Source organism: Notamacropus eugenii, chromosome 4, assembly GCF_028372415.1.
Source record: "Notamacropus eugenii isolate mMacEug1 chromosome 4, mMacEug1.pri_v2, whole genome shotgun sequence".
NCBI classification, from domain to species: Eukaryota; Metazoa; Chordata; class Mammalia; order Diprotodontia; family Macropodidae; genus Notamacropus; species Notamacropus eugenii.
Genome location: NC_092875.1, coordinates 67,484,491 through 67,501,563, shown reverse-complemented (window position 1 = coordinate 67,501,563; position 17,073 = coordinate 67,484,491). Strand labels below are relative to the sequence as shown.

The 17,073-nt window shown below is 40.0% G+C and overlaps 1 protein-coding gene across 1 annotated transcript in view; it reads right to left on the bottom strand.

Moving 5' to 3' along the window:
- IQCN (IQ motif containing N) overlaps positions 1 to 5,098 on the bottom strand; it is a 59,379-nt gene extending 54,281 nt beyond the window's left edge. The window contains exon 1 of the mRNA XM_072601655.1: positions 5,036 to 5,098. The gene's annotated coding sequence lies outside the window, so the exon portion shown is untranslated. The remainder of the gene's footprint in view (positions 1 to 5,035) is intronic.
- Positions 5,099 to 17,073: the final 11,975 nt, after the last annotated feature.

Here is a 17,073-nt window from a genome sequence, read left to right as displayed (position 1 = left end):
TAGTTTTTTCCTAATGAAGTGGTGAGATTATTTTTTAATTGGCCTGGGTGACTAAGGCTCTGGCCATTGATGTAGCTTCCTTGTGGCCTAAATAAAAAAACCAATTTATGAAGAGTTGGAGTTCTTCTCCCAGGTCTGATACTATCTTCTAAAGGGACAATGAAGCATGGCCTACACAGAAGCAGGGAAACTATACCCAAGTTAATAAAAACTGTATTCTTTTTTAATACCCTTTCCATGCTATATCTAAATAAACCTCTTTTTGTTAACCATCAAATAGTTTATAAAGGTCACATTTTATTTGAATTCTGAACCCAAACCAGCAGGCTGGCTTGAGTCAAACCTGTCCCACAACACACACTAATCAAATTTTATAGAACTAGACAAAATATTTTTTAAAATTTATTTGGAGGAATGAAAAGGGTCAGTATCTCAAGGGAAATGATAAAAATGAGTGGTAATGAAAGCGGTCTAGTGATTCCAGATCTCAGACTACAAAACAACAAGTATCAAAACTTTTGCCAGTTTAAAGGAGAAAAAGTAGATCAATGCAACAGGCTAAAACAAGAAAGGATTTTTAAAAATTAGACACAGTAGTCCTGTGTTTGATCAACTTAAGAACATAAACTACTTAGGAACATTCTTCCTGTTTATCAAGAACTGGAAAAAATGAAGAGCTGGTTGGCAGAAAATAGGTTTAGACTAGCACCTTACACTATATACCACAGTAAGTTCAAGATAAGCATTTGACCTAAAAATAAAAGGATGCATCACTTTTTAAAAATAGAGAATGGGAGAAATCAGCTTTTACAATTATGATTGAAGGTGGGGGGATTTTTAAAAAATAAGTGTTTATTGATGTCTTGTTTGTTACATTATCTTAGTTTTTCCAAGCTTCTCTCCCCCTCCATCTCTCCTCATCCCCCTCCCCCTCCCAGAGAGCCATCCCGTGTATCAAATAGTATTTTTACAGAGGAAAAAAGATTAGCACAACTGATCAATACACTGAGAAAGACTGAAAACATGACTAATGTCTTACATTTGTGGACTATACACATCTCTTCATTTGAGTCCTGCTTGATCTTTATAATTTTGTTATTTACTTTTTAGTTTTTGAAAAGCAGCTTTTCTTGCCATATACATTGCTGCAATCATTTTGTATATTGTTTTCTTCACTTTGCTCCCTTCGTTCTATGTCAGTTCACATAGATCTTTCCATGTTTTCTTGAATTCATCACACATACATTTCTTACAGCATAGTAGTATGTCATTCCATCCATATACCACAATTTGTTTAGTCATTCCCCAAAAGATGAGTGTCTACTTTGTTTCTAATTCTTTGCTATCACAAAAAAAGCTGCTGTAAATATTTTGATATATGTGGAGGCTTTCTTCTTACCTATGGCTTCCTTGGGATATAATCCCAGTAATGGAGTCTGGTTCAAAAATTATAAATATATTAATCAGTTAATTTACATAATTCCAAATTGCTTTCCAAAATGGTTGCACCATTTCATAGATGCACCAACAATATATTAGTACACCTATCATTCAAAAAAAACTCCTCCAAAAATGACTATTGCCATTTTTTGGTAATTTTTGACAATTTTCAGACCTCAAGGTAAAACATGAGAGTCATTTTATGGAAAGAATTCTTACCAAAACAAGGAATGGATAGTGATGAACATAAAAGAATACTTAGATAATTTCAAATAAAATATAAAAGCTTTTACATGAACAAAATCAATCTAGCTATGATAAGAAGGAAAACAGTCAATTGTGTAAAATCTTAACATCAAATATCTCTGATAAAAGTTTAACACTTGCAATTAACTAGTACTGATGCAAATATTTTAAGACCAAGAGACATTTTTCCAATAAATAAATTGTCAAAGGATGTGAACAAATCATTTTTACAAAGTAGGGCAACCTATCAACAATCACTTGAAAGACTGCTTCCAAATCACTAATAACAATGAGATAAATGCAAATGAAAAAAACTCAGGTTTGTCTCACACTCGACAAATTGGCAAAGATGATAAATATTGAAAATAGTCCGTGGTTATTAGTTCATCTATTCTGAAAAACAATTTATAATTATATCAGAAGTCATTAATTTGTTCACTGTCTTTGACAAAAATATTCTGGTGCTAGATATATACCCCACTAACATTAAAGACAGTAAAAAAAAATCCCATATCTACCATATATTCATTCATAACAGTATTTGGGGGCAAATAAAAACTGGAAAAAAATGAGTATTTATCAACTGAGGAAACAGCTGAACATGTAGCATGTGGATGTAATAGAATATTATTGCACTACAAGTAACAACACACACAACAAATTCAGAGAAATATGGGAAGCTTTCTATGAACTGATACGGAGTAAAAGTATACAGAAACCAGAAAAAGAATAGACACGACTACATTAATGCAAAATGAAAAGGATGCTAAGGCCCACCTGGACTCTAAGTAACTGTTTTAATGAATCTTGATGCTGGAAAAAAGAAGAGGAAATGTACTTACCTCCTCTTAGTAGGCAGGGGAATATAGGTGTGAAATGTTTATACACGGTCAGATAAGGTGACTGGTCAGTAGTTTTTGCTTAACTTTTTGGGAGGAGGTGGCAAGGGACAGATAACAAAGGAGGGATTAGTGAGTGAATGGTTTCAACACACCTTGAAATGATGGTGGTATAAAAACAAAAAGAAGGGAACAAGCCTTTATGAAACACCTACTATGTGTCAGGCACAATGCTAAGAACTTGACAAATATTTGAGACAGTGACTTGCCCTAGATCACATAGCTGGTAAGTGTCTAAGGACAGATTTAATCTCCCATCTAGCCCAGCATTCTATTGCTAGGCCACCTATCTGCTTCTAGGTGACATGAATAAAATTCTCTCTCTCTCTCTCTCTCTCTCTCTCTCTCTCTCTCTCTCTCTCTCTCTCTCTCTCTTTCTCTCTGAGAGAGAGAGAGAGAGACAAAGAGTCATTGTGTGTCTTCTTTCTGGTTTCTGCGTACTTTTACTCTGTATTGAGAGAAAGAGAGAAAGAGAGAGAGAGAAAGAGAGAGAGAGAGAGAGAGAAATAAGAAAGGCCATTTTTTCACATGAGATAGGGAGAGAATTGGGGAAAGCATCTGAGTGATGAGAGATGAGGAGAAGAGAAGAGAGATCTTTCAGTTAATGGCCTCATTCCCCTCCCCCCCCCCCCCATATAGACACACAACTGTGAATGTATGCTCATTAAAGGTGTTTATCACTGTGATGGCAGCCAGGCCACAAGCATTGATTACATGCTTACTATACCAGTCACATAGGCAAAATCTAGCACAGAGAGCAGGTTGAGGAGGAAGTTCCTTTAATATGGTGAGGTCCCTCAGATACTCCTGTTTGTGGATGACATTATGTTGATTGCATCATGTACCTGGACATTGTAGACACTCCTGGAAAATATCAGTGATCATTCAAAGCAGTTTTTCCTGTCCATCCACACAGAAAAGACTGAAAGGATGAAGAATGTCTATTGCTCAGATTTCAGCATGGACTTTACTATACATCGTTATAGAACTTGTCCAATAGTATGTCTGGGAGAGCAATAGAGATGGACAATGAGCTGAGGGCCCAGCGTTGGAAAGAAGAAGGAGAGAGGGCTGGATTGCTTTCAGGAAATTGTAAAGCACTTTGACTGATTCCAAACTCCTCATAATGGCAAAGACCTAACATGTCAATAAAAGCTTTTTATTGGTGTTATCTTCTGGCAGTGGGACCTGGAACCCCACTGTCTCTGATGAACTGAAGATGGCAATGGAAAGAAGCAATGTGAGTGGGTGCCAGCTGCAGTATATAATCAAGAATCAACTTCAAACGCAAGAAAAATTAATACACAACTTGTTCAAACTCTTTGACAAAAATATGATAGAACTATATACTAAAGAATGAAGAAGGGCTGGTCCTGTGGAAAGTGCAAAGGATGACAGGTTGTTAGCTAGAGTACTTCACTCTTCTCCTCATGGCACTGGGAGAAGTTGAGGAAGGTCTTCTACTGGGTGGACCCTCTGTGGCAAACTGGAAGGGAAAGCATGGATGAGAGTCACACAGGAAGGGTTCCAGTATGCATCATTAGAACTGAATCAAGATCGCAGATCCATTTGAATATTTATTTCTTTAGGGTATTTAAATTTTTATTTAAGTAAGCCTTGAGAACCCTTTTAAATTGACTGCAATCTACAAATATTGCTTACTACCTCCATTTGGAAGGTAACACAACTGAGACACAGAGGTCAAATGATTTGCCCTGGATCACCCAAATGTCTCCTGATTCCAAGTCCAGTGCTTTTCCCACAATGCCTTTAGGTTAGATGAGAACAATGGAAATTGACTGGGAAGAGGCCAGAGTAAGACCTCTCTGAAGCCAGCTACTTAGACTTAGGGCCTCTTCGACTCTACGGCTCCCTATTTCTGAAAGACAGTGTGGCCCCTGAGGCAGCCTGCTCCTCCACAGCCATGGAAGACTGCTTTGTCCTGAGGAGAAATGCTAAAGACCCCAAGGGATGAGGGCTGGCAGGTGACGGAGGATTGCTCCCTCAAGAGGGCGCTTGTGCCCCCGCTCTGACCTTGAAATATGAAAGCCTGGCATTTAATCAATGTGGACTCACCTAGAAATATATTCAGGCACACGGGAAGAGGAAGAAGAGTGAGAACAGATGGGGGTGGGGAAGGAAGTCCTGAAGCATCCTTTCTACTTCCAAGAGTCAAGAAGGAAGGGATCCATTTTACAGAAAGGACCGACAAAGTCTTGGGAGGGTCAAGCAGAAGAAAGCGGAGAGTGGGGCTATCTTTAGCAGGTAACACCTGTAGGAATGGCATCCCAAGGCACCTACAACACATACATATTTCCAGTATTGAGACAAAGGAGTAGAAACCCATTTTACGGAACAGAGGTTTCCCTAGAGATGTCAGGGTAGGGGGAAAGGAGCACTAGCACCTAGCAGCCTTGTCCACCTGGGTGGGGTATAGACCCTGGGCTCACCTGTTACTGCCCTGGACCCAGCAACCAGAGTGATGCATCTCACACGGAACCCAGGAAATGGCGGGGGCATTATGACCTGCTGCAGGTTCTAGCCAATCCCAAATCCTGCCAACCTGCCTTCCTATCCCATTGAAACCAGAGAGATTTGGGGGAGAGAAAGGAGAGAAGGGAATAAGCACCTACAGGGTGCCAAGCATTGAGCTCTGTTCTAGACAAAGGGGCTCGGAAACAGGGTGGAATAGGGAGACTTGGTAATAGAGAGGGTAGTCTGATTGGTAGAGAATGGGGTTGTGGGGTGGAAAAAGAGAGTTGAGGACCCCTGAGTGATGGAGAAAGTGAGTTGGTGAGCATTGTAATGAGATGGTTATTGAGGACTGCTGAGTGAAGGCAGAGGCAACAGACTCCCCACCCCCCACCTCCCAGCAAGGGAAGAGATGACAGTTGGGACGCCTGGGTTGGGAGGATAGCTGAGGAAGATTACTATTAGAATCCTGGTATGATTGGAGTGGGGGTGGGGGTGGAGGTGGGGGGGAGAAAGTGTCACAGATCATCAGATCTCACAGTAGATTGGTACCTCAAAGGTCATTTGGCCCACTAGAACCTGAGCAGCACTTCTCTCTGCAACCTCACTCAAAAGGAATCATCCACCCTCTGCCTAAAGACCTCTAGGGATGGGAAACTCACTACCTTTCCATACTGAAATTAAGAAACATCAAGTAAAATAGACATTTCCAAATACATGGCAGAGCAAAAAAAGAGAATTGTACATCAAACTGCTGGTCTTTATTATATGTAGCTTGTTTTTCTTTTTAAGTATTTTAAGTTCAACCTGGACTTTCAAAGGTCATCTTGTTTCTCTTTGTTTCATTCTGGTTCCTCATATTCTCTGTATTTTAAAAAATGATGCATCGATTACTCTTTCTTCCTTTCCTCCCTCTCCCCCCTCTCTCCTCTCTCTTATTTCTTCTCTCCCTCTTTCTCCCTCCCTCTCTCCCCTCTCCCTATCTCTGTCTCTGTCTGTTTCTCTCTCTGTCTCAGTCTCTGTTTCTCTGTCTGCCTCTGTCTCTCTCTCCACCCTTCTTCCCATTCCCCACTCCCTCTCTCTGTTTCAATACCCCTAGGCGTGGGGAACCTGGGACTTTGAGGCCACATATGACCTTCTCGGTCTTCAGTGCAGCCTTGTGACTGAGTCTAAGTTTTATAGAACAAATCCTTTTATTAAGGGGATTTGTTCTGTGAAGTTTGGATTTAGTCAAAGAGCTGCACTTGAGAACCTAGAGGACCACATGTGGTCTCAAGGCCAAAGGTTCCTCAGCCCTACACCCTATCTCCCCCCAACCATAACCCTCTCAAACAATGCCTTGGGGGACAAAAATGGAAAAAGAAAACCCAAGCCTTTGTACCAAATATACATAAACAAATTCCCCTATTAACTGTGTCTACCATTACTTTCTTTCTTATCAGGAGCTCACAGCCTGCCTCACTATCAGTTCTCTGGAGTCATGGTTGGTGGTTGCATTGATCAGAGTTTTTGAGTCTTTCAAAATTGTTCTTCTTTATAATGTTATCTTATAAATTGTTTTCCTGGTTCTTCCCACTTCACTCTACATTAGGTCACGTAGGTCTTCCCAGCTTTCTCTGAAATTATCTATTTTGTCATTTCCTACAGCACAATAATATTCCATTACATTCATATGCCTTAATTTGTTTAGGCATTCCCTAATAGATTGGCAACCCTTCAGCTGTTACTAAAAAGAGAGCTGCTATAAATATTCTTGTATATACAAGTCCTTCTCCTCCTCCTTTGCTCTCCTTGGGGAATGGGCCTAGTTGTTGCATTTCTGGGTCAAAGTAGTGTAGCTTGATCACATTTTACTAGTTTTGGGTACCTAGTTCCAAATCACTTTCCCAGATGGCAGAGCCGATTCATCTTTCCACCAACAGTGCCTTATTGTGCCTGGCCCACCAAAGGTAGTCCCACCAACAGCTGTCATTAAAACAATGATTAGTATTTATATAACACTTAAAGATTTGCAAAGCACATTATATACTGTTATTTGATCCTCAAAAAACCCGGTGATGAAAGCGCTATAATTATCCCTATTTTACAGATGAGGAAACTGAGGCAGAGAGAAGTTAAATGACTCAACCAGGTTCTCACTGCTAGCAAATATGTGAAGTAAGATTTAAATACAGGTCGTCTTGACTCTAGGTCCAGCAATGCATCTTCTGCAACATCTATTATTTCATTTGATATACACAACAACCCTGTGAGGTAGGTGTTAGGATTATCCCCATTTTACAGATGAAGAAACAGGCTGGTAGAGTTTAATTGACTTGCTCAGAGTCCCATAGCTAGTAAATATGTAAAAGTTTTAACTGTATTGGTTTTGTTGCATTTTTTTTCTGGAGCTCTTATATATAGCTATTGATAGCTTAGGTTTCTTCTTTTGAAAACTGTTCACAGCCTTTGATTACTTAAGCACTGCAGAATGGTCCTTGTTCTTATAAATTTGAATCAATTAATTAGATATCTTTGATGAGATATTTATCAGAAAAACTTCGCCAGTTAAATGTTTCCCTTCTAATTTTAACTGCGTAGGCTGTGTTTACATAAAACCTAAAGCAATTTAAAAATTTTAATTGTATCTTAGTCTATGAACAAAAATGTTTTCCCTTCCTCTCACTAAGAAAAAGAAAAGAAAAATGAAATCCTTGTAACAAATGTGTAGTGAAACAAAACAAATTCCCTCATGGGGATTGTCCAAGAATTATGTATGGCATTCTGCACTTAAGGTCAGAATGCTTCATCATTAATTCTCTGGACTTGGTTAATGCATTGACCTTTGCCCCAGTATCCAGGCCAAAGTTCTTGAGTCTATCTAAGTTGTTTGTTGTTACAATATTGTTTTATGGTACAAATTATCCTCCAGATTCTTCTGTCTTCACTCTGAATTAGTTCATACAAGTCTTTCCAGATTTCTCTGAAACAGCTCCTTTCATCATTTCCTAGCACACAATAATATTCTGTTGCAACCCCAATTGGATGGATCCCTCCTGAGTTTCCAGTTCTTTGTTATTACAAGAAGAGCTGCTACTCAGTGCTGATGGAGCCACATTGATTAGTGATAAGGACATGATCCTCGAGAGATGGGCTGAACACTTCCACAGTGTCTCAACAGACCATCATCAATCAATGCTGAGGCCATTGACTGTTTACCTCAGCTTGCAGTCCCTCCTTAGCTGAACTTCCAACTGAAGAGGTTTTGAGGGTCATTAGGCTCCTCTCATGTGGCAAAGCACCTGGTGCTGATTCTTTTCCAGCTGAGATTTACAAGGTAGGGGGACCATTGCTCATACAAAAGCTGACTGAAATTTTCCAGGTTATATGGCAAGAGGAGGTTATCCCCTAGAAGTTCAAGAATGTCTCCATTGTCCATCTCTATAAAGGTAAAGGCAATAGATTGTCCTGCGACAATCACAGGGGAGTCTCTGTCTTAATCATTGCTGGGAAAATTCTTGCTAGAGTCCTCCTCAACAGGCTGATCCTTCACCTGGAAGATGGTCATCTACCTGAGAGCCAGTGTGGCTTCAGAAAGGGCAGAGGAACAGTCAATATGGTGTTTGCTGCCTGACAACTCCAGAAGAAATGCCAGGAGCAGAACAGAGGTCTGTATACAACATTTGTAGATCTGACCAAGGCCTTTGACACTGTTAGTTGTAAGGGCTTATGGAAAATTACATCAAAATTTGGTTGCCCAAGAAGTTCATCAGTATTGTATGTCAATTTCATGATGGCATGTTTGCCTGGGTTCTGGATAGTGGACAATGCTCTCCTGCCTTCCCAGTCACCAATGGAGTGAAACAGGGCTATGTGCTTGCTCCCATGCTTTTTAGCATGATGTTTTCAGTCATGTTGTCAAATACTTTCAATGAGGATGAACATGGCATCAAGGTCAACTACCTCACTGATGGTAAGTTCTTTAATTTGAAAAGGTTACAAGTCAAGACCAAAGTGGAGGGAGTGTTGGTGCATGATTTTTTGTTTGCAGATGATTGTGCACTCAATGCAGCCTCTGAAGCTGAGATGCAACAAAGTATGGATCAATTCTCTGCTTCCTGTGCTAATTTTGGCCTAATAATTAACACCAAGAAAACACAGGTGCTCCATCAGCCACCACCACACCATCCATATGTGGAACCATCAGTTACAACCAATGGAGAAGTTTTGAATGCTGTGGATAAGTTCACTTACCTTGGTAGTGTACTTTCCAGGGATGTACACACTGACGATGGGGTTGAGGCACGCATTGTCAGAGCTAGCTTAATGTTTGGGAGGTTCCAAAGAAAAGTTTGGGAGAGAAGAGGTATTAGACTGACTACCAAACTGAAGGTCTACAGAACCGTTGTGCTGATTTCATTGTTACATGCTTGTGAAACATGGACAGTCTACCAGCACCATGCCAGGAAACTGAATTGCTTCCATTTGAACTGTCTTAGGAAGATTCTGAGGATCACCTGGCAGGATAAGGTACCAGACACTGAAGTTCTTGCTTGAGTTGAACTGCCAAGTATTCAAACTATGCTTCAGAGAGCACAACTCTGATGGGCTGGCCACGTTGTTCAAATGCAAAATGTACACTTGCCAAAAATATTATCTTATGGAGAAATCACATGAGGCAAGCGAAGCAATACAAGGACACTCTCAAGGTCTCTCTCAAGAACTTTGAATTTGACTATGCAACATGGGAGACACTGGCATGGGACCGCTCAGCATGGCATGCCCACATGGGTAGTGTGCTCTTTGAGCAGAGCAGAATTGAAATACAAAGAAAATGTAGGAGATGCAAATTTGGGGTATCCACCCCAAATATGCACATGGACTATCTATATCCAGCCTGTGGTAGAGCATTCCAAGCTCATATTGGTCTGATCAGCCACAGTCGGACACGCTGAAATTTCACTTTATCATGGTGATGTCATTTTGATCCTCTTCAAAGATGGGCAACAACCAACCAAACATTTTTGAACATATGAGTTTTTTTTTCCTTTTTCTTTGACCTCTCTGGGACATGGGCCTAGTAGTGAGTGGTATTTCTAGGTGAAAGGATATGCATAGCTTAGTGACATTGTGGGTACAGTTCCAAATTGCTTTCCAGAATGGCTGGACCAATTCACACATCTATCAACTGTGCATTGGTGTGCCTGGTCTGTTTTCCCGCAACCTTTCCAATATTTGTCGTTTTCTTTTTTTGATATCTTTGCTAATCTAAAGGTTATGAGGTGCAACCTCAGAGTTACTTTAATTTGCATTTCTCTAAGTGTTAGAGATCTGGACTTTTTTTTCTTAATGGCTCTTGATAGTTTAGGTTTCTCCACTTGAAAACTACCCACTCATAACCTTTGACCATTTGTCAATAATAGAATGACTCTTGTTCTTATAAATTTAAATCAGTTTCTTATATATCTTGGAAATGAAATTCTTATAAGAGAAACTTGCTGAAGTGATTTCTTCCCCTCCCAAAATCATCTACTTCTCTTCTCATTTTAATTGCTTTAATTTTGTTTGTGGAAAAAAATTATATAATCAAAATTTCCCGTTTTTTGGTCACAAATTGTTCCTCTATCCACAGATCTGAAATGTAATTTCTTCTGTGTTCCTCTAATTTATTACTTCATATCTTACGTATAAGTCATTCAGTGATTATCTTGGTATATATTGTGAGATGTTTGCTTATGCCTAATTTCCACTGGACTACTTTCCAATTTTCCTAGCAGTTTTTGTCAAATAGGGTTCATGTCCTTATAGTTGGGATCTTTGGGTTTATAAAACAGTAAGCTAGGTCATTTGCTGCTGTATGCTATGTACCTAATCTGTTCCACTGATTAACCTCTCCATGTTTAAACCAGTACCAAATCATTTTTATTATTTTTATCTTTGTAGTGTAGTTTGTAGTGAAGTCTGTTACTAATAGCCCTCCTTATTTTCCTTTTTGTTTTCATTATTTCCCTTGAGAGTCTTGACTTTTTGTTCCTCCAGATGAATTTCATTATTATTTTTTCTGGCTCTATACAATAATCCTTTGGTATTTTAATTGGTATGACCCTGAATGAATATATTAACTTAAGCAGTATTATAATTTTCATTACAATAAAATGGGCTAATGGGCATGGGCTACCTAATAGCAATTAATGTTGCTCCAATTATTCAAGTCTGTCTTTATTTCTACTTTGTATTTGTATTTATAAAATTCCTGTGAATATCTTAATAGATTGACTTCTAAGAATTTTATATATTCTGTAATTATTTTGAACAGAATTTTTCTTTCTGTTTCTTCCTGGTAAGTTGTGTTGATGATATATACAAATGTCAATGATTTATCTTACATCTTGCAACTTTGCTAATTTTATAAACTATTTCAATTGATTTTCAGTTGATTCTTCTAGGTGATTCTTCAGGATCCTCTAAACGGATCATTAAAATAAAACAACATGCTTTAGTTTTATGTCTTCTTTACCCATCTTTTGTCCCTCTATTTCTTTTTCTTGTCTTATTGCTTTGGCTAGCGTTTCTAGCTAAATACTTTTAGTATTCTTAAGTTAAATTCTAGTATTCTATTCTAAATATTTCTAGTAATAATGAGCATCCTTGTTTTACCCCTGATTGTTTTTGAAAGACTTCCAAACTTTCTCTATTACATAAAACGTTTATTCTTGATTTTAGAAAGATACTGCTTATCGTGTTAGAGAAAAGTCAGTTTATCCCTATGCTTTCTAATTTTTTTTTTAAACAGAAATATGTGTTGGATTATGTCAAAATCCATGTCAGCAACTACTGATGTAATCAAGTAGTTTTTATTGGCTGGTATTAATATGCTCTATTATGTTCACAGTTTTTCTTATATTGAATCAAACCTGAATTACTGGTAGAAATATAAACAAGTCATGGTGTATAATCTATTAAAATCTTGCTGTAGCCTATTTTCGAATATTATATGTATTATTTTTATGGTAATGTTCATTAGGGAAGTTTGTCTGTAATTTTCTTTATTTGCTCTGTCTCTCCCTGGTTTAGGTATCAAGACAATATTTGTAGCATTGAAACAGCTTGGAAGGGTCTCTTGTTTTCCTGTTTTTGCAAGTTTCCCTTTCTTTTTTCCTTCCTTTTAATTTCTCCTGGAGTTTATTTTTTTGTTTTGTTTTGTTTTGCTTATGATTACTCTATTACCTATCCCTCTCTCCTCTCCTTATACTCCCCTATTTCTTTGTTGCCCTTCATAACCTAGTTCCCTCCTATTTTCCAGTCTTCTTGCACCTTATTCCTGATATGTACTCTTCAATTCAGTGATGCTGGACTCATAACTATTCCACAAAGGACATTCCATCTTTTGGCTCTGGGCATTTTCTCTGACTGGCCTCCATTCCAAGAACATTTTCTCTCCTCATCTTCATCTTCTGTCTTCCTTTAAGTCCCAACTAAAATTCCATCTTCTATGGGAAACCTTCCTTAACCCCTCTTAATTTCTTAATAACCCCTTCATTCCATTAATTATCTTCATTTTACCTCTTTGTAACTTGCTTTGTGTATATTTGTTTACATGTTGTCTACCCTATTAGATTGTAAGATCTTTGAGAGTAGTCTTTTGCCTCTTTTTGTATCCCCAGTGCTTAGTACAGGGTCTGGCACATAGTAGGTGCTTAATAAATATTTATCAATTGATTGATATAACACTCCTCATAATATTGTATGCTAGTTTAAGGATTATTATCCTCATTCAGGAAAATGAGGGTCATGCAGGTGAAGTGACTTGCAGAGTATCACAGTTTTTCATTACTCATCTCTATAATGCTTTTAGGTATAGAAAGATCTTCACTTATAGCAGCCCTCCCTGTGAGATACAAAACTGAGGGATGCTGAATGGTTGGATAAAGGGATTGGCACTGTTTAGACATCAGAAGAGAAGTCTTTAGGAGACACCTAATCATTGCCTTCCACCTGATGAGGGAGTAGTCTTATTCTTTGTGGGCTCAGAGTTGTCCAAAAGGAAGTTGGACTACCGTGGAAGATAATGAGTTCTACTCCCTAGAAGTCTTCAAGCAAATGCTAGATGACCTTGCCGAATGCTTGTTGAGGTTGTGATATGGAGGATACTTGTTCAAGATAGGGTTTGATGATGGCCTCCCAGTTTTCCTTTAACTCTGAAATTCTTTGCTTTTGTGAACTTGTCTCTGGTTACACAACCAGAGTATGTCAGAGACCTTAGGTCTGGGGTGAGCTGGGCTGGATTCCCTGTGAGTTCAGCCATCTGCAAGGGTGGAGAATTGGAGCCCTCTCTGCTTGGGCCTCTCTAGGCCTCTTCTGTCTCCCCCCACACTAAGGTTGAGCCCAGGGACCAGTGGGAGCTGGGGTTGGGTGGAGATGGCAGAGGTCCAGCTCTGAGTCACTTCCCTGGCCCTGAGTACCGATTACACTGGTCTTGGCACAGAAGTCACTCTCCACACCTCCCTCCCTCCATCTTCCAGTTTTCCTTGCGGCTTTGGACAAGTGAGAGGTAATGTCATGCCAATTCCCACTGTGACCAGAGCAGGGGAGGGTCTGCCTGTATTTCAGTACTGCCTAGAGCTTTAGTCTCTTCTATTTCAGGTGGGCCAAGAGCACTGCCAGAGCCAACTTAGAAACCAAAGAATCACAGAGTAGAGGTGCAATGGAACTTGGAGAACATTTGTTCCTACTACTTCATCTTATAGATGGGAAAACTGAGGCCCAGGATAGGAAAGGACATAGCCAGAGTCACATGGCTTAGTATTTGGAGATGACTTGAATTCAGATGTAGACTCTGCTACTCATTTGCCTGTGTTATCCTGGGCAAGTCCCTTCTGCTCTCTGGGCCTCAGTTTCCCCACATATAAAACAAGGAGGGGATCCTGACTAGATCAGGATCAAATCCTTTTATTAAGGGGATTTGTTCTGTGAAGTTTGGATTCAAAGGGCTGAACTTCAGGAAATAGAGGGCCCCATGTGGCCTCGAGGCGGAAGGTTCTCCACCCCTGGGATGATCTCTAAAGTCTACCATAAGAATTATTTCCTTTCTCCCTTACTTTCCAGGTCAGATCTCTTTTCTGCTCCTCCTCATGCCTCTTTCCCTCTGCCGGTAGGGGGAGCTCCAACGTTAATTCATGAGAAGCGATAACTTGATGGAAGTGGAAATCACCTGTGACATAGGCAAGTACCTCACCTCTGAGGCTCAGTTTCCTGACCTATTTTTCTCACAATGTGGTGAGGGATGCCTTCTGTTTCTCGGTTCTGTTCCTGACTCATCAGACTTGGCCACCTTCCAGGCAACAGCCCTCTCTCACCCTGGAGATACTTCTGCTCCTATGGACTCTTCCAATGATGGGTGCACCAGGACCACCAGCAAGCTGTGTGGCCATTGCTTCCAGCACCACCACCACCATGATGGGGAGAGTCATGGAGACAGAGTGGGGATTGGATTTGTACTAGTGGGGATTGGATTTGGAGTCAGGCAGGCCTGGGGTGAATGTCCAGGGGACACTGTGTCCTGGTTGGAGCCCAGGGTTCTGCTGTGGATCTGCCATTGATTGCCTGTGTGACCTTGGGTAAATCATTATTGTTTTCTCTCCTCTTAAATGAACGAGTTGGATCTCTAAGGTACCTTCTAGTAAACAACACCCCACAAACCATCTAGAACTTCGCAAACTCTACTGAATTCTTGAAGGATCACAGATTTATAGCTGGAAGGAACCTTAGACACTAAGTCCAACCCCCTCTTTTTACAGGTGAGGAAACTAAGGCAGAGAGAATTAAATGACTTACCCAGCATCGCACAGTTAGTAAATGTGTGTAAGGGGATTGAAATGCACATCTTCTATCTAGTACTGGACCTAGTAGCCTCGGCTACATGGAAGGTTGTTGTTTTACCAGTAACGGACATCTTAGGATGAATTTTTAGCCTGATCTGAATGTGAGAAAAGACAGAGATGTGTTTGGAGTCATCTTGAACCAGCTAAACCCATTGTTACATCTTTAGCATTAGCATTTATACATTCCAAATGAGAAAGCCCTATATATAAATCAAGGCTTGATTTATTCTTTCGTTGATTGTCTAGACATAAGAGATGGAGAAAATGTGAATGATGCAGATTAAGTTTAAGAGTGGCCATGCATACATCTCCTCCCTCTTCCCTACTCCCACCCCCCACCCCAAGCCAGCACATCACTGGAAAAGCCCAAGATGACATTGTAGGACTTAGCCAGTAGAGAAGGGACTGGGGGTGAGGGAAGGGGAGCCTTTCCTGTAACCTTGAAATCATCCAGTCAAGGATGATAATGAAGAAAGAATCATAGCTTACATCTTTTCACATTCAGAGTCATTCAAGGTTTACAAAGCATTTCCCATGCACCATCTCGCTGGACTCTCACAACAATCCTGAGGCAGATACTATTATTATACCCATTTTGCAGATGAGAAATCTGAGGCAGGCTTAAGTAACTTATCCAGGCTCATACAGCTAGTAAATTCCTAGGGTCAGAATAGACTGACCATTCTTTCTGGCCCCAAGTCCCAGTTTTCTATCCACTACCATGTATCCTTCCTGCAGTCTGTCTTCAGTGACCTCTATGATGGCTCCAAGTCTCCAGCTGGCATCTGCCCAGCTCATTCTCTTCCCAACAGAATGTACTAATCAGACTAGAGAGACTGAGGCAGCCTAGTTTAGTAAAAAAAAAAAAGATATAGGAGTAAGAGTCAGCAGAACTGGGGTCGAGTCTTGGCTCCACTACTATGAAACTCTCCCAGCTCCTAGCTATGTAACCCAAGGCAGAATCCTTCCAAATGGGACAGTGTGACTAGGTTCAGTACTAACTCATTTCTGTTTTTGTATCATCAGAGCCAGGCACATAGGAGAAGCTTGATAAATGTTTGCTGACTGAAATGACATAGCAGAGAGTTCTGGACTCGAGTGAGGAACACCTGAATTCCAAGCCTGCCTCTGACATTTATTATATGACACTGGGCCATTCATTTAACTTCTCTCATCTTCCATTCTCTCATCACAAAATTGGGAGTAAAAATGACACCTACTTCACAGGGCTGGGATAATCAAATGAGATAATGTCAAGGGTATTGCAGATCTTAAAAAGCTGTATAAATGTTAGCCAGTGTTATTGTCATTCTAGACTGTAAAGTAAACTAGGACAGGGGCCAGATGGTACCCATTTCTAAATTGCCTTCAGTGTGTTCCAGCACACAATAGATGTGAGCATTCAGTGTTTGCTGAATGAATAAACAAACTTGTGAGTATTGCTGAATGAAAACTTCATATTTTTAGGGAGTTAGATTTAGCATTGACCAAACCAGTCACTCCCTAGGGATCTGGGCCCCTGGACAGTAAAGACAAGAAAGTTTGCAGTCCTGGCTTCCATTCCTGACTGCCACACTTCATAGCTCTGTGACCCTGGGCAGCTCCACTCAATCTCTCTGAAACATTTTCCTAATAAGAAAAAGGAGACTTATCTTTCCACTGTCTATCCATCTCTCATGGCAGATGCACATGTCATAAGAGCGCCTTGTACACCTTGTCCTAATGGTCCTTCCAAGCTGTGAATGGTTTTCCCCTTTCCTTCTGCCTCTTGGAAGCTCTGACTTTTTTCAAGTGCCATCTTCTCCATGAAGTCTTTCTTCCAGCTTTGAGAGTTCTCTGTCCCCAAAACGACCTAGTATTCACTTTGTAAAAATTCCATATATTCTTTATATTTGTGTACATATACACACAATGTGCTGAATATTTCCTATATATGCAGCATTTATATAGCGCCTACTATGTGCCAAGCATTGTGTTAAGCGAAACAACCTTACAACTTGATTGCACTGGTGTCCACAGAAGATTAACAAGTTTAAAAAAAATCTCTAAAACCCAGAGGAAAATTTTCCTTGGAGAGCTAATGTGCAGAATGAAGTGTTGATGGATCCAATCTGGAGACCTTATCTATGCTATGAGGCCCTACCTATGCTAATGAG